The 24,725-nt window shown below is 39.3% G+C and overlaps 1 protein-coding gene across 21 annotated transcripts in view; it reads right to left on the bottom strand.

Moving 5' to 3' along the window:
- GAB1 (GRB2 associated binding protein 1) overlaps positions 1–24,725 on the bottom strand; it is a 90,291-nt gene that overhangs the window by 38,772 nt on the left and 26,794 nt on the right. The window contains exon 1 of one of the 21 annotated variants that reach the window (XM_085546470.1): positions 8,446–8,564. The exons of 18 other annotated variants lie outside the window; for them this stretch is intronic. The gene's annotated coding sequence lies outside the window, so the exon portion shown is untranslated. Of the gene's footprint in view, positions 1–8,445; positions 8,565–24,725 lie in introns of those variants that run through there. 2 more of the 21 variants (XM_085546464.1, XM_085546471.1) reach the window with 2 other exon arrangements.

Below are 24,725 nucleotides of genomic sequence, written 5' to 3'. Positions count from 1 at the left end.
ACAAGCTCACGGAGGAAGGCATGAGGGACAGACAGCACAGCGCTACCAAATCCCAGCTCCAAACCAGTGCCACCAGCTCTGTGCTGGAGCCACACAAACCAGTTACTGTGGAGTGTACGTGCTATTCTGGGGACCAAGCTTAGGAAGATGTTATTAAAAGGTAATAGAAAATAGGAGAAAGACAAGAACATCAGACAGCTTAATGAAGGTTTGAGATCCACTCCCCACCTATTAAGCTGCCTGAAGTTTATTTGATCTTAGACAACTTTCATACTTGATAAGTAGTATAGTTGTGAAGCTGCAGTTAAATGTGGAACTGTGTTGATCAAGCCAATATGCCTCAAGCAGTGATTTCTGTAATCCCAACAAGATCACTGGGTGAACAGAAAAACGCAGAAGTGGCAAATGGAACAGATGAAGCATGTGAACTTAGACTGCAAGTAGGAGCATCTCCAGGCAGCGCAGCTGCTAAGCGTAACTATTATAATAGAGACCCAAAAACACCAGCAAAACGTGCATTTGTTTCCTGTTTCCAAACCAAATGACAACTTTGACTCTGTGATAACAGGAAACTTCAGTAACAGAGGATTCCCTTCAGACAAGGCTGGCCACAGACAGTTAATGGACTGCAAAGCTTTTAGGTTAGAAACTAGACTTCTCTTAAACACCAGTCTTCAATCATTCAAATAACGCTTTCAACACCTAAATGAGAAGATTAGAGGGGGGAAGAGATACGGAGAAGCAAGATTGATTTGTCTTGTGATTCGTGACCAAAAGTGAACTTTGTACCAACCAAGCATACTTCATGGAAGTTCAATTCTAATGCTGTGTTCCCGAGTGAAAAGTTGGTCTGATCAATCCCACCAATCACTGCTGAGCATTAATGAGGGAAAAGCACTCTGATTCAGGAAATCAACCAGCTAAACAGAATTTGTTTTTAGCCCTTTTGGCTACAAAACAGCAACTATGAAAATACTTAAACCATAGAATTTAGCCAAGCAGCACCTGCTACTATTTTTGAAGAGTTTTCACATAGTACATATGTGAATGTTTATTTCAGTCATATAATGAGTCACACTCACTGGAACTGGCACAGATTATATTCAAAAACAAAAGCAATTCCATAAACTACACACTAATAAGGCAGATACAAAGGTTCTCTGGATTACAGTACAAAGCACAATTTAGCAGCAGAATAAAGCTAAAAGCTAGACAAGAGAACTGACATCAGCACCCTGGCTAATCATAGTACAAAAGCGCCTCTATATTTTGTCAAAGTGCAAAATGAGCCCACATAAATTACTCTTTGTTATTTGAAAATATCTGGGATTCTTAAAGCTTGATCTATTTTTAACATTTCAGTATTTGCTGTTGTAATGAAGGCTGTATACTGCCTCACTGAAGCACCAAATCCCGTGCTATGTACGCAATGAAGAGAGCTTCTTTAATAACTGCTTTCCAAAAAGAAATCTTTAAAAAACAGCACGCACATGTGCAAATACGTACTTATGCAAATCATCTTTTTCCTTCTCTCTTTTTAACCCCTTCAGGCATTCCTGTATGAATGTTCAGTATCTCATTTTACCATGCACGTTCCAATCCACACAGCTTAATCGTGCACACACACAGAAAAAGGTTTCAGTCAAAGGAATGTTATGATTACTAATTACCTGTATCATCACTTAGGATTATCAATCATACGTTATCTGCTCAAATATTTTTCCAAGATTAAACAATATTGGTATTGGGACAAAAAATAATCCCATAACCTACTGAGGAGGTTTTTTGTTTGTTTGTTTTTGCTTCTCTAACTTAATCCTGTTGACTTTAGCACAGAAAAACAGCATCTGATAGAGGAAAGAAGGCTGCATTTATTTTTGTTTTTATTTTTAAATTGAAGATACACACATATGAAAAATCATGTTAAAACTCTGCTATTAACAAATACACTTACACTAAGAACCAGCTACATGGCACTGTACACAGATTTAATATCAACACAGAAGTAAATCTGTTCCTTTTCAAAGTGTGATACAACAAACGTCACAGGAATAAAGCTCACCAAAAGCCTGTGCAGGCTTCTAAAACAATCAATTCCCAAGCAAGACTTGCTGCTTTTGTTTCTGACTAAGAAATGACTTGTGTGACTCTCAGCTTGTTTTCTCCCAGAGCTGCACAGCGTATCAGCTGGTCTACCATAGGACATGACCATTCCTGCCAAATATTGTCCTGCTCATATCATGAGACCAGCGTATCATGAGACTATCATAACTACTGAAACAAGTTTGCTTGCTTGTTTTTCAAGTAGACTAAAACTTGACAAACTGCTCACTCACAGAGCCTCAAATGATGAAAGTAAGTGTAATGCATTATTCGTCACATAGCACTATGAGTAGGTACTAAAACAGATAATAACTGAAAGCTTGTAGCTAAGACTGTATGCAATACAGAGAATTTAGAGTACAGTGTCCTTACAGTAGCTCTATCTGCTGAAGACATCAACAACACCACAGATCTATCTCCAATGAACCTATATACTTATGGATTTACTTCTTGTCTTGCCATGCCTCTTAGAAAGGTACCTCATTTTGTTTCAGGTTCTGGTGGAAACATGTAGGCATGTCTAAGTAGACAAAGAAAGAAAGGAAGGAGGAAGAGGCAAAAGGAAATAGATAATTTACCTTTTTTATGTTAAAAAGGGTTTGATGTTCCATTTGGATATCCTCAAACTGTTGCTCAAACAGTTACATGAAATTTTTTAAAGGATTAAAACTTGTGAAATATGTTAATGAATATTTGTCCTGGACGATCCTTTTTGCAGCATTTGTTTTCATGTGATTAAGTGACTTCGCTCTCTAACAAACTGGCCAATTGTCCTTGCTGGGTTTACCAAGTATTATTGCTCATAATCCTTACATCAGTTAAGTTGTTTTTCCACTACTAGTACAATGACCCCTTGTTTTTCCACTCTAAAAATCCTACAAAAGTAGCAAGCACTAGCAAGCTAACCCAAGGAAGATATCACTGGCATCCCTCTCTAGTAACACGAACAATAAGCGTTTTCCCTATGATTGACCAGCAGACGTGAATAATATTACAGATCTCTGAACTTCCTTCTCATCTCTCAAGCAAATACATTTGAGTTCAGGTTTTCATCTCACCACTCCAAAAAGTATGTTACTAGGACAGCATTTGCCATCTTTCTTTTCAAGAGCATTAATCTATGGCTTGGAAGAAAGAAGAGACTCACCCAGGGGCACAGGGAGGATCCAAAAGAACACTTGATGTTTTACAAACATAGGTTAAACATTTCCTTGATCCAAAAGAACTTCTAAAGTAAACAGAAAACAAGCAGGGTGTGAAGCAGAGAGAAGTAAGGAAGACAGCCCAAGGTCACTTTGTAATTCTCTCTTGGACATTTCTTTTAGTGCTGAGCTTACTGTTGAGGTTTTATGAGTCATCTGCCAGCATCAATGTTTTATTTTCTTTATGCTTTTTCATGTATTTCATCCATCTCTCTTAACTTTCTTTTCCCAGAGCAAAAGGAACAGGGAAATAGCTGCACATCTTTGACAAACAGGAAGAAAGACAGCAAACAGGAGAAGCTGAGTATTTCTGCCCTCTTTACTTACCTATTTCTAGATCCCGTGTGCTAAGCCAAGCACACCTAATGCCATTCCACTGCTTCATACAGTGGAGCTACACTCTGCATCGTTTCAGAAGCCCAAGAGAAATACTGAGTATTCAAATGATGTTTCTTTTTAAGTTCTGTTTGTGTTAGGCGCAGGGCAGTGGCATCTGTCAGCAGGGAGCTTCCTTACCACAACGCACGTACCTGGGAAGACTGCTGGGAAGCAGCTCCAAGAGGTCACGGTCAACAACGTTACCTCAAGCACACAGCCTTTTCCACAAGCCACTCTTAGGGCTTGCAGAACTCCTGAATGGAGAAACTTCACAATGTTGGCTGAAGTTTACTCTGAGAAATCAGTACTTATATTTTTACATGGAAATGTAGAAACATGTGGCAAGTTTTTCAGAAAGCACTTTCTGGAAAGCTTTCATAGAAGGCCATACCAAGAATTCAGAATTAACAGCTGCCTCTCAAAAATCATTGTAACACCGACTGGCAGCTGACACACGCTTCCTGAAAAACTAGTGCCTTTAAAAAAAAATAAAAGACGACAGAATTAATAAACTCAGCACAAAATAAGGCATGTTTGGTACCTTAATTCTAAGAACAGAAACTTCCTACGTTTCATAACAGTCCAACTGTGGTACTTCTAGAACCATTAAACACTGAAACGCGTAAACAGATAGCTGCAAAACAAATAAACGTGAAATGAGGAAAACACTGGATACATTATGACTTTCTTTAAATACTTAAGACTTGTTTTCCAGGAAACACCATCTTTTCTCACTGAGCAAAATAAGGAAAAAACAGTCTCAGTGGAAGTTTCCACTCTCCTGGCCATCATCCTGATCATCTGTTCCGAATACACACAAGGCCAAAATTTCCTGTTTTCCAACTATTGTCACCATTTTCTAGTCTTGTGCTGTCGATTCTAACTTTAGCTTGTTAAATAAACAGAAGAAAACACTGCAAATGCAGCAGAACAATACTTGCACACGGATTTGCTGCGAAGACTCTTTCATAAGTGATGTTTCAGCATGTGAACTAACTAGTCTCCCAACATTACACAGCTAATTAAAGCATCAAAAACAGGACAAAATACAAGTCAGGCCATTCTAGCACTCTGACTGCTGTTCGGTACGTCTTCAACTAATTGAATATTTTCACAATCCTTCCACATTTTGCATGGAGGTTTTCACAATTTTTGTTTGTTTTTTAAAGCCCCTTGCCTAACCCCATTTTAACTGTGCAGCTTGTATCGTCATCCACTGTAACGCTCACCTTCTCATGATCATTAGCAGCAGTCATTTCAATACTTGCTACTTTTCCACAGTATGTCAAACTACTGCTTGCCATCACAGCATTTCTATCAGCAATACTCCCGCACACCAGAGAACTATCATAGCATCTTTACCATAGCAGAACTGACTCACCAAGCTAACGCACTAATGCAGAACTCCTGTGGAACCAGGATTTGAATTACCACATCTTCATGCTAGGCCCAGTAACCAGATCACCCTTCCAGGTTCCTATATCTCACACACCCCTGGCACCCATAGCTATCCAGTTATTTCTGAGCCCTCACAAACTTATCCTTTCAATTCTATTCTGCTTCACACCACACACCCTGCATGCCTAGCACACAGCTTCCCAGTAGCATGCTCCCTGTGACACAAGTTAGCTCAGCCTTCTCTCACTGTTTTGTCAACAATAAAAGCATAACACCATTGCATAAGTGTATTTGTTGCAGGTTCCTCACCCACACACAGCAACTTTGGCACGTTGCCCTTGCTCTCAGAACATCTCCCAAATTTCATCTTTTCTTCCCCACCTCAAGTACATTCTGATCAACTTCCTCTCTGTTCTTCCCCATACCCCTGTACATAGACTGAATGTAATACCACGTGGACTATCTTTTCTCTCACACTGATCACATCTCTGTTGTGAAGTTCTGCATTATCAACTTACTTCACTGCAGTTTTGAGTCATTCAACGTATTTCTAAACTTTTTCTTACTAAGAGAGTGAATGACTCCCTAAATTTGCAAGTCATCTCTTACTGCTTTAATCTACCAGTGAGAACAGATTCAACACATTCTTTGACTTATCCCAACTCTCCCCTGAAGGCTCCACAAATCAACAGGGAACAACACCTCTTCAGATCCCCTCTGAAGATCACTTTCTGCAATAGTACTTACAATCACTCAACCAATTACAATTTGCCTTTGAATCAGATGGATTCATTTGAAAAGCACTGGTTTTGTGTATTCATCATTCAAAGGCAGTGTGTGCTTTATATTTCTGCTTCAGTTCCGCATCGGCTCTTCATTAAAAGCCACGTTCCCTCCTCCTCAAATCTTAATTTAAGTAAGCAAAACACTCAGGGTAGGTTCTCCTATTTTTAATGACCGTGCATTTCTTATTACAAGGATTACTGCAATGCTGACAAGATGTCCTGCACAAGACAACCTGGACAAGATGGCAGCTGTACCCTCAGTTGTGTTCCACTGTCTTGAGCCCAGGAGTGCACATCTTGACAAACAGCAGGACAGCGATGCACAGAAATATAAAACTGAAAAATAAGACTCATAAAGATGCAATTAATCTGAAGCTGAAATATGAAGCCTACACTTCACTGATATTAACAGCTGCTTCCTCACTCATGGCAGAGGATGAAATGCACCACTATCTGTCCACTCAATTTTTACTTCCTAGCAGAATTGTTTCAAAATGGTGTTTGTAACTAAACATAAAAACCCACCATTCCTCCAGTTCACAAGCCCAGGGTTGTTTTTTAATTATTTTGGATGCATCTTGCAGAGATTTAGCTTTCTGTTCATTGTTTTTTGTTTGTTTTTCTTGCTTCTGTGGATACCTACCTTCATCATTCGTGAAACCCTTATAAGCAAGAAAAAACAAGATATTAGAGCTGTGTGAAAACACACAATGTCAGACTCCATTTTGGATCCCTTAGAGGACATAGAAGTTGCAACAAACCTACAACACATCTCGTGTTTGGTTCACTCAGGTGGTGTGCACATGCTGCATAGAGATTTTCACACATGATAAGGTCAGGCATCTTGCATGTCATCTCTGACAAAATGATTATAGGTCTAGATGCTGTATTCTCCCTCATAAAAAGTATCTGAGCTACAGAAGCAGCAGTTTCTTCACATTCAACAAGGGATGATGAATTAAAATGGATTGTAGGGCAGAATAGAGTTACCCCATAATTCCAGACTACATTATAAGTGATCTTCACAAACTACATTTACTACACGTTGACATTACATCCTTATCCATCCCTTGTGAGAGCAAGGCTGTACGCTAGCTGACATTTCAAGCAGTCACGCATCTGCAGACTAAAGCAGAAGCCTATTCTGCAAAGGATTTAACCGCTATTACAGCAATAATGGGGCTGACACTTTCTTGGGCCACTTCATGCACGGAAAAGGGAAAGCTATTGTTCTGCCAAAGCATTATGGAGGGAATCAATACTCAGTGTTTTAAATACTGCAAGGAATTCCTTATTCCAGCGAAGGATAAGAAATAAAAAGGCATGGTCAGTGTTGTTCACATTATTTTAAGAGCAAAATTAATTAAATCAACAAATCTGTGATGTGCACGAATTAAGTATGGAGACACAGAATAACAGCTGCTTAAAAAAAAAAAAAAAAAGTGCAATAAAAGCCGCCATTGTGACTGATATATACATCCCCCCACCACTGAGAACACTTGGCAACTATGCTCAGTGGACTATTTCCACAACTGACCTAAAGAACTCCATAAAAAAAAATTCATTTCTAAGTAAATATGCACAGTCTGTATTTGCACAGCATTACTATTTGTAAGTTGCTTTCACTATGCTAACCAAATTTTTTCTTTCATAACAAAAACACTTTCCAAGTCTGCAACCGATATACTTCATTTTAGGTTCAGACAGATCTCTAGCAGTTACAAAGGGGTTAAGACATTCCAAAAAAGAGCTATGTTGCTTACTGATAGCAAACCAAACAATAAACCGGCGTACTTAAGGATTAGAATGATTTGGCATCACAAATGAGCAGCTTACAAAATGCTGCCCAATCTCATCAATGCATGTAAAAGTATCTTTTTTGTTTCCTATATTTTAACAGCACCACCACATTTTATTTACATCATCAGTTTTAATAAACTTCAGCACTACGACCAATTATTTTTTTTTTCTTCCCACTCCAGAGCAACCTTATGAATCCAGGTCTGATCTGAAACCAAAGCCTTCAAATCTCCTTGCCACAATTGCTTACCACAAGAGCCCTGCCAGCGGAACCTGAGCGCCAGCAAGACGAGCCCCCGTCAGCATCTGCTCCGAGCAGCTCGCTGCAAGCCGCCCTGTTGACAAAACTGAAGGACTCATGCTATTGTTTTAGCAGCCAAGAAATAACGTGGTTCTTGAACAATGATACAAATATCGAGGTAAGCTAGAAGTTTTAGAGCACTGTAGGTATGCCTACAGTGTAACATACTGGAGTAGTAGATCACATAACTTCAATTTACACTCTGTGGCATAAAAATCTTTTAACAATACAAGTGAGCTAATGGATAAAGCTGTAGGCTGCTGCTTCAGAAAGTTTCCCAAGTCAACTTTTAAAGCAAAATGAAAGCTGAACGTCTTTCTTGGGGGAGGGGAAACAAACACATAGAAAAGGGGGGAGAAAAGGCATATTTCAAGCAAAAAGAAAGCACCCCTTAAGGAAGTCCCTGTTTAACCCAAATAATGTTCTATACACAGTAATTAATAAGAAGAATAAACAAGAACAGTTCTCTCTAGTTTACCTCTTTAAGTCCTCAGCAAACTTAAGCAATGTCCGGGCCATTTCTGTAGTTGTGTCTACCCCAAAACAAGCCAAGCTTTCTTTTTCCTGTCAGCTTTCCATCTCGCTATACACCACCCTATCCTCGTAACCTTTGACCAACAGGAAGTAGACACAATGGCCTGAAAATAACAGCAATTGTAACATTTAGAATGATTTAATACATGAGGGGTGGGCTTAAGATTTGAAAGCCTTTCCTTGCCTGGTTTTCAAACCGTTGCATAAAAAGCATGCTACCTATGTAGACTAAGGGCACCAGGCTAAAAGTAGGGAAAAAGCACTGCTGAGATTCCACACTGAAGTCTGCCAGTAGGCCACTGTACAGAATTGACTTCATTTTACAATAATAAAAACTTCTATAGCATTCTGCCTTTTCCACCTATTTCTTATCAAAGTGCTCAGATAAATATCTAGTTTAACCTCTCACAGAACACTATGTTCTAGTATGAAACAACCAGAAGTCCATATAAACACTGCTGTCAAAAGTGTGAAGAAGTCTCGGGATTGAAAGTCACAGAACAGTTTGCTAATGAGAAGGACCTTCCTAATGTCAAGCAGCCAAAGAGCATTTCATGGCATAGAAGGAAAGGCCTTTATCTTCTCCTCGTGTAAAAGCACATGCAATGACTCCAAAGATATTTTCATTACCGATATAAAAGTCACGTGCTTTAAATTTTACTAACATCTTGGCAAGAAAACTCAAGGGTTACACATTCCAAAGTCCAGACAGACAATTAAAGTACTTCTTTGCATTAGTTTAATTCCAAGTACTGTTTGATTGCTATTTTGCTTTACTATTAAACTCATGGTTCTCTCCCGCCTCTGTTGCCCTACTCAAAGGCTCCAGGTTCCTCTTTGCTGTTGCACCACAACACACAGAGGTCACCAAGATAAGACCAAAATGAACAAATACGAAGGGATTCACCTCTCTTCACAGACAATTTCAATATGTCTCCTGGAGAGGGAAATGAGGGGGGGGGGGGGGGAAAGTAATGTGTTACCCCATGGATACAGTGGATCACACATTTGCTGCACCTCTACCTCACATTGAGCTCTGCATGGTTTCAGAGGCAACTCCTTCAGAATTACACTATAAATACTCTTTCGTTGGCAGAGGAAGCTCAGACACTGCTTTTCTGCAGTCTAAGACTGGATCCAGCCTGTCAATGCAGTATTTCATTAAGGTCTGCAAGCTCAAAATAACTACAGAGAAGCTCCACATGATGTATTTCAGCACAGTATCCACAACAACTTCCAAATACAAGATGTCTGTACTGCACATGAGAAAGCTTTTCAGCACAGAAACCACTCATTGTAATCACAGCTCAGAACATGAAGGGTCCAACGCTGACAGTAAATGTGAGTCTCTCTGCAAGTTCGCAGTTTAAGAGTCCCTTGAAACCACTTGGCCTGCAAAGAGCATCCTCCTTTTCCCTTCCCCCATTTTAAGACAGAACCTGATGCCATCACACCAAGGAATAACAGAGAAAGGATATCCTGCCTAGATTTTCCATTATACAGATCAAGTCATCAATCCAAAGAGGTCTTTGCTTACACGTAGGTTAAAAAGAAGATGCTTCCAACTGATAAACCCCGAGAGGAAGCAAGGTTAGCTCCACAACTATTTTTAAGTAGTTACTATTCACACAATGGCCTAAAATGAATGGCCAACCCACAGGGTCCACAAAGAATTCACTTCAAAAAATACTGAGGAGGTACACATATTTTACAGAGAAAAAGAAATGAATTAGAAGGGGGAAGATAAAGCTATACTTTTTCCTGGACTCACATTGAATTAAGCCTGCATGCTAAGTCTAAGAAAGCAGAAAGATAGGAAGCTTTATGTTGTTTTCTCTAAAAGGAAGCATTTCCCTTGACAATTGCTGTGAAGCACATCTCTGCCTGGCTCTGGATATTTTGACTAATGATTCTTCATCATATGACAAACGCCAAGTAAACAAGAAAATAAGAATATCTTTATGTAGCTCTATCATACAAGAAGGAACTTGTTTCCCAGCCATAAATTCAAAGGTGAGCCACCACAGCTGGGCTGCACAGTGCTCAGTAAGAGGGGCTGAGCTCCCAGCTGAACAGCCAGCCCAGGGCACCTCATGACCTAACAAAAGGCACTGAGTTTACCAAATGGCCAGTGTTTCACATCCCCCTCTGTTAAAAGTATCTCACATCTAAGTACAATCAGAAAAAAACATAATAATAATAATAATAATAATAATAATAATAATAATAATAATAATAATAATAATAATAATAAAGTACTTTGTGCATCTGGGCAGTAGATGAATACAAACATCCCTGTTATCATCTAATGATATACAAATGGCATCTTCTTAACATTAAACACACAGAAAATGTAGTTCCCGTGGCAAGCATTTCTTAAGATAAACAAGAGAATGCAAAACACTCTTAAAAATAATAATAAAATAAAATTGCCTTAATAATCCAGAAAATACCCAGAAACTCAGAACATTTTTCAGATCATCATCAGTCTTCCCCTTTAAGTTCCAAGAAGGATGTGGGTTGCTTTCTTTTTAAAATACAAGCATCTATACTTCAGGAGATATTTTTGGTGAAGTTCCTTCTGAACAGCAGCATCCTTCTGATGAATAACTGCTAAGGGAATAAAAATTGCACAGAATTTCTGATCTCATCAAACTTTATCCCCTCCTCTGTCTGTGCACCAGATAGAGCAAACAATAAGGCTGCTGTTTGCTTGGTACAGTGAGACTGTTCATTCCTTCGTTTGTATCTGATCACATCACAGAACACAGAACAACATTAAAAACAGATAAAATAAAAACCATTCAACCACCAACACTACTATGAGAAATTAGATTTCAGATCTTTGTTTTTAGTTCTTATTAGATTTTGAACAGATTCAAGTGTTACAGTCCCTCCACTTCATCTGGCTTGTGAAGTACTTCACATGTTTAAGCTCTGTTCTTTGCCATAGAAATCAAGCCCTCCATTATCCAACTGCTTCTTGTTTGCTTGTTTGTTTTAAACACCTTTTTGAGAGTTTCACTTACTATAAAAAATGTTTAATTTTTAACTTACAGGCAGCAAAGAAACTCAAGCTGAGTGCCCTGGAACTTAGTTAATTAGCTCCCTATACATCTAAATGACATCTACCTTGTTTACTGACTGGAAGCTCTTACTACTGCCAGCACTTTAAGAACAATGTGACTGTGGAAAGGGGAAGAAAACATGTTTTCCTACATTTTATTTGTCATCTAACAGAATTATAAGGTACACATGCAGCAGTCCAAAAATATTTTTAATTGCTGGTAACCTCAAATGGACAAAATAAGCTCCCTCAGCAGGTACCTGGTCTGAACTCCTACCTTAACCCTTTTCATTCTGGAACTATTTATGAATAATAGTGATTGCCTGATTGCTATGAAATGGATTATTTTTCCAGTATCTGTACCATGATGGCTCTCAAATAGAAATTCTTTTCTAAAGATGACCATTATTTAATCCTTAAGATGGGAAGTGATGAGGCAACAGCGGGAAGCGTGAGATGAAAAACAAAATGAAAAACCTTATATAAAATCTTCTAACTCTTAAAAAATATATATATATAGTTTATATAAGCTAATAAAACTGATTTCAGTTGCCACAGAAGATATATTAGCATAAAGACATATCAAACTTCAAGCAAACAAAGGAAGTTTCTCATTTTCCCACACTCACAGGAGCCACTAAAGCCTTCTTCTCCCAAGAACTACTGGTGCCAAGTATGCTGTGTTGTATGACAAGGATCCAGCAGCCTGTGGGGTGCAGCAGGGCAGGGGAGATACCACTGGTCAGGCAAGGTTCTCACAAGGCTCCTCAGAACACAGGCCTACTGTGCATCGTGCCTCTTCAGATCCCTTTGGCTCACTGAGGTGCCAGCACTGCTGGCAGTCCCAATGGGGGAGTGCCCAAAGAGCTCTGTTTCAAATAGGTGAGTTGAGGCAGGGTAGGGAACTCCTCTTTTATTACAACCAGCATTAGGTCTCACGCAGGTTTCCTAACCTGTCATTTACCCTCAGTGATAAACAGACTCAAAGGCATACACCAAAGTCTCCAAGCACATGGCTCCTACACCTGTACAACCATCTACTTTCCTTCCCAGGCTTGAAAACTAACAAACATGCAGAAAAAAAATAATAATAATAAATGTAAACTGCTCTTTTAAGCAATACTGCTGATATTCACATTAGAATATACGAGTGCTGTTTCTGTCACAACCCTCTTCCTTCTGGAAAGCTGCAGAGCTGAAGCTGCTGATTCACTACTTGAATCGTGACAGAAGAACTGTAAGACCAACACCAACAACATCAAGCCATAATTTTAGAAGCTGCTGATGCAGAATGATTATGTCTTCACTGTCACTGACTGAGAAGATAAGACACCTACAAAGTCCCATAATTGTACTGCTGCAGTCAGTTCTCCATTAGACAGGTGCCACTTCACTAAAGCTAGACATAATTACAGAGCACTCATTTTCCCTGATAAGTAAGGAGGCCAGAGACTGAATAATATGCAAACAAATACAATCTCACTTTTGAAAATATGCTGACATACTTGAGTGGCAGCCACTCTTATTCTCAATTATACATTTTTTCATACAAAATTTGACAGACTTCAGCAGATGAGGCAAATCAGCTCAGATTCCGCAAACTTAAATTAATACGCTACAAAGACCATAAGATTGAGGACAGGATAATAAAGCAAATCTGTTTAAGTCTCAGTATTGCTTGATTTGAGGTCAAAAACCATGTACTGCTTTTTTTTTTCACCCCCCCCCCCCCCCCCCCCAAACTTTAAACCATGAGGCCCAATGGCACATTAGAAGTCTGAACACTGCCAGGACTCCTTACATCAGTTGCTGATGGACACTCTTAAAACTGCTTAAAATCAGATCAATTATTTCATCAACTAAAGTCACTGAAGCAAAGTAACAGAAAATCTTGGCACCTTCAGTGAAATATACCAACCAGATGGCCTTTACTGTTTAATGTCTTTAATGATGACCCAGACAAGGCAATTGAGTGCGCCCCCAATAAGTCTGCAAATGACACCAATCTGGGAAATAGTGCTGATCTGCATGGGGTTAGGAAGGTGCTACAGAGGAACATGGACAGGCTGGATCACTGAGCTGAATCAGCCCATGGGATGAAGTTCAATGGGACCAAGGGCCAGGTCCTTCACTTATGCCACAGCAACCCCAGGCAACACTATAGACTTGGAGCAGAATGTGTGGAAGACTGTATGAAAGAGATGGACCTTGGGGTGTTGGTCAATATTCAGCTAAACATGAGCCAGCTGTGTGCCTGGGTGGCCAAGAAGGCCAATGATATCCTGGCTTGTTTAAGAAACAGCATTACCAGCAGGAGCAGGGAGGTGATCGTCCCCCTGTACTCAGCCCTGTTGAGGCCACACCTCAAGTACTGTGTTCAATTTTGGGCCACAAGACAGACATCAAGGTCATGGAGCATGCTGAGAGAATGGCAATAAATCTGGTGAGGGGTGTGGAACACAAGTCTTATATAGGGAGTGGCTGAGGGAACTGGGATTGTTTAGTCTGTAGAAGAGGCCCAAAGATCTTACCGCTGTCTACAACTACTGGGAAGGAGAATGTGGCAAGGGAAGAACCGGCCTCTTCTCCCATGTAACTAGTGATAGGACTAGAGGGAATGGCCTCAAATTGCACCGTGGGAGGTTCAGGATAGATATTAGGAAGAATTTCTTCTCAGAAAGAGTGATCAGGTACTGGAACAGGCTGCCCAGGGAGGTGGAGTCACCATCCCTGGAGGTGTACAAGAAACATTTAGATGTGGTTCTGAGGAGCACGGTTTAGTGGGAAATACTGGTGGTAGGTGGACAGTTGGATTAGATGATCTTGGAGGTCATTTCCAACCTTAGTGATTCTGTAAGTAAGAAATAAGCGTAACTAGGTATTAATCACACGCTTTCCACCTTTTCACAACTCTATGGGAATACTGCAAGAGAAGTTTAATAGTCTATTATACTATGGATGCCCCCCTCAGGGCATAGATCCCTCAGGGGATAGATGATTTTCCCCAGTAATACGTGTTTAAGCCAGACTTACAAATTAAACTCTTTCTGAATGAGCTGATGACAGCAAGTCATGCCACTCCAAGGAGAAGCTATAGCTGAGCTGCTCTAAGCTTTTAGGAAAGCTATCACATCACACAATGCTGATACATTTCTCAGAGAAACGTAAAAAGTTTCAGTGATTTTATCAAACAATACAAATGAGCTGACACAGTAGAGAAGTACAGACAAATGACTGCTCTCTTTGATTCACAACAACTAGATTGTAATTTCCAGCCCAGGTTAAACAAACTGGTGTTATGATACTATTGTTAGGCTAGATGTATAAACACGCTCTTGCACTTTTGGAAGCAGTCCAGCTAGCTCAACAAACATATTACAAAAGAAACAGTTAAGAGGTAGAACATTAGCTGCTTCTTGGGTTCACATACCATGTTGTTATGGAGAGGGAGCAGGGGGCGGGAAGGAAAAAAACAGCACGAGAGTGGAACAAAATATTTTGTGATCACTATTTTCAGAAGTGTGGAAGGTTCCTTAAAAAAATAATAATGGCTCATATGCAGCAAAATAACTCCTGAGTATTTGATATAGGGATACACACATAAGGCAATTCCAAACAGCATGCTTAACTCAAGGCAGAACTTTGTAGAGCGGTCTGCAACTACTCTGGCTCCTGGTTCTAGTTCCCCTTTCTGCCCTACATTTCTGTAAAACATCTAAATACAGATATTTTAAAAGATTATTTTCCCCCACTTCAAACAAAGGATAAGCATTTTAAGATAGGCTGTTTACAGTCTTTCACCAGGGCACTCAGTTTACACATGAAGTTGAAAGCAAGTATGTAGGAACCAAAGTAAGCTAAGAATTTACCAAGTACTACAAACCAGACTATGTAATCAGGAACAAAAAAAGTGCCAATACTTAATTAACAATAACAGAGTTACTAATGCAATCAGAGATTAATCTCCCTAGCTTACACACTGCCTCAGTGAACCTAGAATTACTTCACTATCCCAGCAATCAATAGGCCCAGGTATTACTATTCCTGCAGATTTCTTTCTTAAGGCACCTCCTGTGGATACGATATGCAGACAACAGAAAGAAAGGCATTGAGTCTTTCCCACTGAAAATCTTCAGTGTCTGAAGATTTTCTGAAGATTCAGTCTGAATCTTCAGAAAAGGATCTTCTCATTTATGATTTGCTCTCCTCTGTTCAAGGCCGACATTCTGGAGAGAGTAAACCCATTTGCAGTCAGACCAACAAAGGAGGTTTCTATTTTCATAAGGAAAACAGTTGCCTCATTTCACTGGAAATACTCCATAATTTTAAAAGCTATTTAGAGGAATAGATCCTTTGCAGAAAAACACAGCTGCAGATGACACTTGCTTTGCCCATTAAGTTAAAAGGAGCTACGAATGTTCTATTAACAGACTCCCAGACAGTGTCAAGAGTTGACCGAAGTCTCTAAATGAGGCCTCTTGAGATACTTCAACTCAGGTGAACAACTTAAAAAGGAGAGAAAGTGTTTCTATGCCTACTGAAACACTCAAGTAACTCATTTAAGTTTACTGTATAGAAAACCAGATTTAAACAAAAACACATCTTAAAGGTTAGGCAGCTGTTAAAAGAAAAAGCAAGAAAATCTGCAAAGCTCACCAGAACCTTTGTTTCCTTCAGAATTTAGCATTTGATGTGCAAAATTAAGCTGAGTTTCATAAGTTATTGCTCTGCCTTTTATTTTGATATCACTGAAATCCAGCATGACCTTGCACTTAAAAGTCAATACAAGATGATCTCAAGTTATGCCACTTTTACTAAATCAGGAAAATGAAACGTGAAAAACTCAATCCGTGTACTTACTATACTCATATTTCATAGCATATCATTGCCAATAACCCCTTAGTAGCTTACACAAGTGGGTAATTTTACGCTTTGTCAAATGCATATGGAAGGATATTCTGTGTGTATTCAGTGTGCAAATTTCCCACTTTTTAGCATGCTGGAACAGGCTGCCATAGGGTTTTGGTGAAGGGCTTTTTTTTGACACCGTATCTTCAATAGCTCTTAGACAAAGATCACTTCCTTGCAGGACTGCTGAATAAATAGACCACATCTGAGAAGTGATTCAGAAAGGACTACATCACAGGGGTTCCCTTGCCAAAAAAGAGTATCTGTGCTCGCTTTTGTCTCACTAGACACACATACACGTTTATTAGTGCCACAGTATTTGCTCTCACTTAACACAACAGACCAACTGACCAGAACATGCAATGCAAATGAGAACTGTTTCTTTCTCTCTCCCTACAATGACTAACCAAATATATTACTTCTCACTTGAAATTTCATGTGAAATTTCTATGATCAGCCTATACATAGCATACGACCAAGTCAAACAGGATTTCTGTATGCCAGCTGTTCAAGCACGTGCACACACTACCTGCCACGCTAACTTTAAACAGGACAAACATGAGGACAAGGAGTGTCATTTACACTTGATCTCCTCCTGGGCCAAAGCAAAGCTGACAACCTTCACAGGAAAAAAGAAAACAACAACAAAAAAGGCAGTTACTTTATGTAACAGCAGTTCTGTTTTCAGCAATGTAACACCTAAAATTCATTTTTATTGTAGGGAAATAGAAAGCTACATCAAGCCAAAACATTTATTTTAAACACAAATAGTATGTAATTTCACTAAGAACAGCAAAATAATAATGAATTAATTACTTTCCGTAGAAGAAAATAATTACTTCATTTAGTATCTCATTTTAAGCTACAACCAGATGGAACATCCCACATCAGCTTTTTATCTGGGCTGTGGAGACTCTGATCCAGGAGAAAAAGCCAGCAAGATCTGCATCTCAGCAGCACTCTGCGCAGAACACTACCCTTACTTTGCATCAGTTCCCAACTGCAATACGACTGAAAGCTCTGCAATCTTGAAGACTCGATGAAGGTTTTAATCATCTAATAAGGTTACCTCATCTGTGTGTGGTTTCACAATGCAGTCTCAATGGTACCCCACTAAGCCAGTCCCATGACATACAGTATCAATCATGCTAATCAGCTTACTCTGATAGCACTCCTAGAACTAGATGACTGCTGCAATTGTGAGGAGTTTTTAACTCACTGCAGCAAAATGCACGTGAAAAAACTGAGCTAGGTTTTGCTGCTCAGGTACAGGACACACAGATGCTCAAATTGTAACACAAATGCCATTTATATTCAACAGGTTTGTGCTACGGCCCATTTTTAAATTTTACACATATTCTATGTTTGATCATAGCAAAGCACAGTACTTCCTGTACAAAGCACGTGATGTTTAGATGTAAGCTGGGAACATGTAAGTTGTTAACCATCTTCTGATACTAAATTTATTAAGCCTGCTAGAGCAGTACCAGTGACTATGTTTTCTCAAATGCAGAATTCCAGACATCATCAAATGGAGTGTACAATACAATGGCTATTTTTTTTTTATTTTTACTGTTACCACTAAGAAAACAGTACAGTAGTTCACACCATTCACTAAGGAGCCTGGCTGCTTACAGCTTCACAAGTAACATAACACCTGTACAAATAAAACTTGCTCTTTTTTCACAGATGAAGCTAATGAGGAAATTTAAACATTAAAGCTAAACTGGATAAGCTTGGTCTATTTTTTGTTCTTCAGTTGCATGGGAAAAACAGCCCTGAGTTCTAACGCCTTTCAAGGTAACGTGGTCATCCAGTTGCTGCTCATGCTTGAAAAAAGCAGCTAACTACACTGCACAGCTTGCAAGACAAAGAAAACAAGCCCCTCTAGTATCTGCATTTCATACCAGGCAAACGAAGCAGCTTGTCCAATAGCATTTGACGATTTCAATAAAACACATTACATTAAAAGCATCTAAACTTTTTCCTGTAGCTTTACATAAACACGTTCAAATCCAAGCAGTCAGTGGTTTCAAGCTTTTAGAGGATACCCATGTCTCAAGCAAAAGGTAAGTATATCTCTATTTCAAATTCAAAAATCAAGACTCACAAGTAACATGGCTACACAAACACATAACCCTTTAGACTGGAATGCAAAGCTGAGTCATGCTGATTCTCTCACTTAGACTCAACTACTTCCATACTGAGCCAACACCTTTCATTTTCTAAGAATTACAAACTTGTTTAAGATTTTTCACTTAATTTTAATACACCTTGTTTATAAACACCGCAACAAGGTAGCTTCCAGATTTCAAAGACAAGAGAGAAGCTTGAGTAAGGGAGGAATGAAAAGGAAACTGGTTGAGAGTGCAAAACAAGAGTTAAAAACACCAAGAAACCACCCATGTCCTTTGTTCAGCTGCTCAGAGATACCCAGGGATGCAGGGTGCCACTCAACTCCTGATGCACCAGGAGGTGCAGGAATCAGTGACCACTCCTAACACCGGAGATTCACTCATTGCTTTCACTGAAGCCAGCAAATGAAAATACCAACAGTAATAAAAACGCAACTGCTTTTTAATGCAAAGGTCACATCTGTACAAATAGGACAGTGTCTGCATCTGCAAGAGACTAGGCTGCTGAAGGTGACAAAGGGCACAGTATATAACACCTCATTACCTCAGCCTCTGCCACAATGACTCGGATTCAAAAATGCCAGACTCCTGAAGGAAGAAGAGAGCAATAGAGACTTCTCCTCAGTGGAAGAGGAAGAAGTTTAGGAACATTTACAGGAATCAAAGAAGCCCATGAGACCTGACAGGATGCATCCACGAGCACTGAGGAACTAGCTGACATCCACTCCCAGTCTGAGAGTCATGGAGGCATCCTGGACAGATTCCCGTGGACTGGAAGAAAACAGAAGACAGCAAACAACCAGGAATAACTGAATGGCAGCAGGTTGTGCTGCCATTCAGAGGACCTCAACACACTGCAGAAGTGGGTCAGTTAGAATCTTTTCCAGCTCAAAGGGCTGTACCACGTCCAACACCTGGGAGGAATAAGCCAGGCATCCACGCAGGCTGAGGTACCTTCCAGCTTTACAGGGATGGCTCCCAAGAACCTGTTTAGCCTAGGAATAAAAAAGACAAACCTTATCGATGTGTAATAAATACCTGATCAGTGAAAGCAAAGACAGTGGAGCCCAACTCTCCTAAGTTGGGTCCTGTAAAAGGACAAGAAGTAATGTGCACAAATCGAATTACAAGGGATTCCTTTCATACTTAAGAAAGAACTTGTTATGCTGAGGCTGACAACTGAAACAGGTTGCAAAATGGGCTCTATCCTCAGAGATACTCAACCAGTGGCCCTCAACAACTTGCTGTGGCTCAGCACAGGGAGTCAGACTATATCTCTGGAAGGCCTTCCAATCTCAGTCACATGAATATATCATCAAGCAGCTATCAAGTACTGCATTTTCTTGACTGTTTTGAATTTTTGCTTTTTTCCCACAAACGCACAAGCCAAAGGACAGTTTGCATAAGCAAAGACTATGGAATCCTCTGTGATTTGAAACACCAGCTATTGAGCAAGAGCTTTCTGGAAGCAATAAAATAATCTGCTCTTTTCAAAGCAGCTTCCAATAGTCTGCGAGACTCCCCAAACAAGAAATATAGTTTTAAATAGCAAGATAGGTAGTCAGGCTACCACACAGCTTGATCTCTCTTTCTGTTGAGGTAAAACTGTTAATACATTTTAAAAACAAAGCAAAAAAAAAACAACAAAAAAACCAACCCAAGAACCAAAAAACCCTATAGCTACAAATCAGTATTGCTTATTCCAATATTCCACCAAAATAATTGCAAAGATAATGAGGAGATATGAAAATGGAAAAGGGGGAAATGCATTTGATGTCCATTTATTTGTTTTTTCTTGTTCTGTCTTTGTTTCTGTTTCTTAAATATAGCACTGAAATTGACCAAAAAAGAGCAGTGAAGTCTTTGTCAGAACCAAACCATGAAAAATCTAAGCCAACTTTGCATGCTTCAACCTGAGAAATAATGACATGCTTCTCTGAGTTTCTCAACATTGCTACTAAAAGAATTCAGCTGTGCGAGAGGACATCTGCCTTACACACATTCCAATATCTGTTTTACTTCCACTTCTTTTCCAACACACACTCAACTCACTGCAGATGTCCAGGACAAAAAGGATAATAAGCACAACCAGCTTTAACATGATTAAACGAAGACAATAGTGCACCAATTCTGTAACAATCTAACAAAACTCTGAAATTCATTGGCTGATCTATCTATAATAACATACCTGCTGTTACAACATTAGTTTCCACAGAGATCTGAAATTTCAATGGAAATTCAATGGAAAGTCAGAAAATTAAGATTGTACTCTCAGTGTGAAAGAGGTACCAAACAGATCGACCTCGTAATTTTGTCACACATCCCAATTTCACTTAGTGCCATGATATTCCGCAGACTATTGATTTCGTTAACAGAATTCAAAGCCCAGGTTGCTGAATCAAATAAGGTTTAGGAAAGAATAAGTAATGCAAGGGTAAAGAAAAGGAAAAATACCTCACTCTGAGAAAAAAAAAAAAAAAATAAAAAATAAAAAAAAAGATTTACTGAATGTAAATTCAAGGACAGGATTTTTCCCCCCCATTATATTTTTTTCAAGTGACCAGTTGCCTTTCAGTAAATGAATGGGATGAATTACATTTCCTAAGCTATTTTTAGTAATGCAAAAGCACTGTATAACTCAGGACAAGTGCTGTCATTTCACCTTTCTGGTCAATTTTCCTGAGTGTTTGGAATGAGAGGAGGAGAGCAGTAAGAATTCACTTGTGCATGCAAATCTACCATTCAGAAATTGACAAAAATAAAACAAAATAATAGTTGTTTTTTGGTAGAAAAACTAACTAAGAATTCAAACAACTCCTGAGTTTATTTCTTTTGAACTCCATGTTACCAAAATACTTTTCCTAATGTAAAGCACTCTAAAATGTATTAAAATTGCACAAGCATGCAAATAGCCAATGAATGCGCAAGAGTGAAAGACAGGAAGAAACTGATTTTCAGCACATGATCACAGGAAACACGTTTTCAGGCTGAAGTGCAGTTTCAGAAAGAATTTTGCAATTACTCTCATATACAAAAAAATTATTACCTCAAGCTTGGTATATGTGACCCTAATAATGCTTCATGTCTGACAAGTTCTTTTAGTTCATAAAAAACATACAATTTCTGACACATTTCTTGTTGGTCAAAACCAACAGATTGCTCCACACTTGTAACCAACGCATTGCAATAGACACAAATGTTGAAAGAAGGTTTTAAGAAACATCTTCCCACCTGACAATAATTTCTTTCTGACTCCATTATGATGAAGCAGAGAGCGTGAAGCTGCACTGGAATTTACACCCACAGAAAACTTTAAAGATGAGAAAATGCTTCTGGAGATGGACGTTTGGCCACATTATGTATGGGATTGGGGTTGTTTGTGTGCTTCTCTAATTTTGCATATTTAAAAGTCTGTCCTGGGAAAGTGCAGGTGTTCCTTAGGCCAGCATACTTTCAAACCTCATCTACGGGATTTACAATGGATATAGTTCAGAACCACAAACCTCAACATATGTGCTGTATGGCACTGCCAAGACCTCGTCTGTAAAAAGGCATATCTCAGCCTGCCCTTGCAGTTCCTGTCTAGTACACTGAAAAACCCAAGTGAATGGCACTAGACGAGATACATATTCATATATATATACGCTGATAAATGTTATATTTGAACAGCTCAGAACAAGGAAACCTGATCACTTCCACTGATACTACTCCCAGCTGCCTTTCAGACAGGAGAGTGGTTAACAATAGTTATTATCAGGGAACAGACCATCTGAAGGGTAACAAGCTCCAGGGCGTTGCCTTATCAACAGTCAAAATAAAGAGCTGGCCTAGACAAGCCTTTGGACGCAGCAGAGTGAACCCCAGGCCCAAGTTGTGGCTAATAAGCAACCTGCACTATCCTTCCAATCTCTGTAACATGGATTAAGGTCTGAAATTAAACAACAGCATCAATTTTTTTATTATTGTTATTTTTTTACTCTGTCTCCTCTTCCTCCTAATTTCTGTTATACATAATCAAACGTTACTATGCTATGGACACTCAAGTGAAGGACACCAGTAGAATATAATTTCAGACATTGTCTCAAGACTACCAAGTGATTCTTTGACATATAAATCTGAGCATCCTTGCGACAGATGATTTTATAGTATAAATTCATAGTCAAAAAGCAAAACAGCAGTTTCAATTTTACTAGATTAAAATATTTCGCCACATACAGCAAGCTTTGTTGAAGAGAGGGTAGTACTAAAGTGCATACAGGAAACAAAGGACAAAATGGATTTACATTCCCCAGGTGCAAAGCATTTGGGAAAAACCAAACCTGCAAGAAGAGGGGAAAACAACTGGCCCCAAGAAAGACCTGACGCATCAGCAAGCAGCAGTGCATCACACACAGCAGCGCAAAGCCCTACCTCCATAGCACCATTTCTGTGCCCTCTCCTGCTCTAGAGGGAGACAGGCCACAGCACACGTTACTTACAGCACACTGAACATACATCTGGGGCTACTGTTTCCAGAGGCTCTTTAGGAAAACTCTCTGTATAGTTTCTTTGTGTCTATATACGATACTTTATATTCATAAGCGTCATAAAAAACGAAAGTCAGTAGTTTCTTTCCTTTTCACTTGTACTTATCAGAGGGACCTCCTAAGATCACAATGATAACAATTCCTGCTCATCCTTCAACAATCACCCACAAGTTACACACAGGTACACTCAGGTTCACTCACTGCTTTGAAAGGAGAAGAACAACAACTGATTTCCTGAATGTGTAATGTCCTGTTTCGTTGTTGGTTTGGAGTTTTTCGTTCCCTCCCACAAGGTGATGGAGAAAATCATCACCATCCCAGATGTTGTTCGTAACAGTTTCACACAGGATGGGACAGCTGACTACATGAACAGCGTTATTCTACATATCCATTCCAGAATCTACTATTTTTTTCCCAAAGGGGCTCTTCCAAATCCTAGAATTTCAAGCTGTAGTACATAAATAAGCATATATTTGAGATTCCAGCCACTGCAAGTGTGCATGAGGCAATGAACTTATACAAAGTATTTTCAGACTTCCGGCAATCAACTGCCCCCCTGGCATTGCTCAATATGACACACAGTCGCCTGAATTATTCAGTTGTGCTAACACATGCTCTAATTTAAAAGTTGCATTTCTGCAAAAATAACTACTGTCAAATTTGTTCCTGCAAGAAGCTGAATCACAGACGATCAAGGGTCATCTAAGCTAAACAGTACTGTGTAAATGCTTATTAAAGCAGAGAAAGTAATTTGTTTTATCTATGCAAGATAATGATGTAAACTGAACATAACACTATATGCTTGGGTGTGTATACGGAGAGAGGCAGCTAAATTCTGTGCAGTGAGTTTTGCCATTACAGAGGCACATAATCCTATGTATTACTTGCAGATAACAAGTGCATTCTGTAAAGTCAGGAAACATTGCCTCAACTTTGCAGGTCCTGGAAGACAGAACCACTGCGCTCTAAGAATTGTCCTGTTTGCTGTCACGGCTCAGCAAATATCCAGTGTTTGAACCATTTCTGAGAAGAGGAGTCTGGTGACAGGCTGTAGCATCTAGGCATCTCACCTGCTAAGTAATGGATCAAATTATAGATGGATCACCAAGAGTGTGGAAAGGCAGATTAACATAGCCCAGTACAGGGCGGTCTTGTCAGAAACAGCCACATATGGGGCGATTACTAGACCAACTTAATTATTCAGCAGAATTCAGTACAAATTACTATTTGATGCAGCTCCAGACTATACGCTATTATAATAAATAGTGTTGTTAACCATGATTATGCATTATCTCTAATGACGAAGCTTCAAATGAAGGAGCTTGCTAATTAGCTGTGGCCTACATCTTGGCCAACAAAGAATCTTAGAGGTCTTCTGCTACCAATTTAAAAACAAGTGAATAAGTTCAATAAGATGCTGATGATATTTCTCCTACAAATGAAGTAAAAGATGTCATCAAGACATGATGCTGTGACTATTCTTGGTCTATTTTAGCATTATGATTGTCTTTCATAGAAGAAAATGATTTACTTTTAACAACTGCCTCAGTTCATGATCCCCTCATTAAGGCTGTTATTTTCTGCATGC

This window comes from Coturnix japonica, chromosome 4 (assembly GCF_054131305.1).
Source record: "Coturnix japonica strain WE chromosome 4, WE-NBRP24, whole genome shotgun sequence".
NCBI lineage: Eukaryota > Metazoa > Chordata > Aves > Galliformes > Phasianidae > Coturnix > Coturnix japonica.
This window is presented reverse-complemented; position numbering and strand designations above follow the sequence as displayed.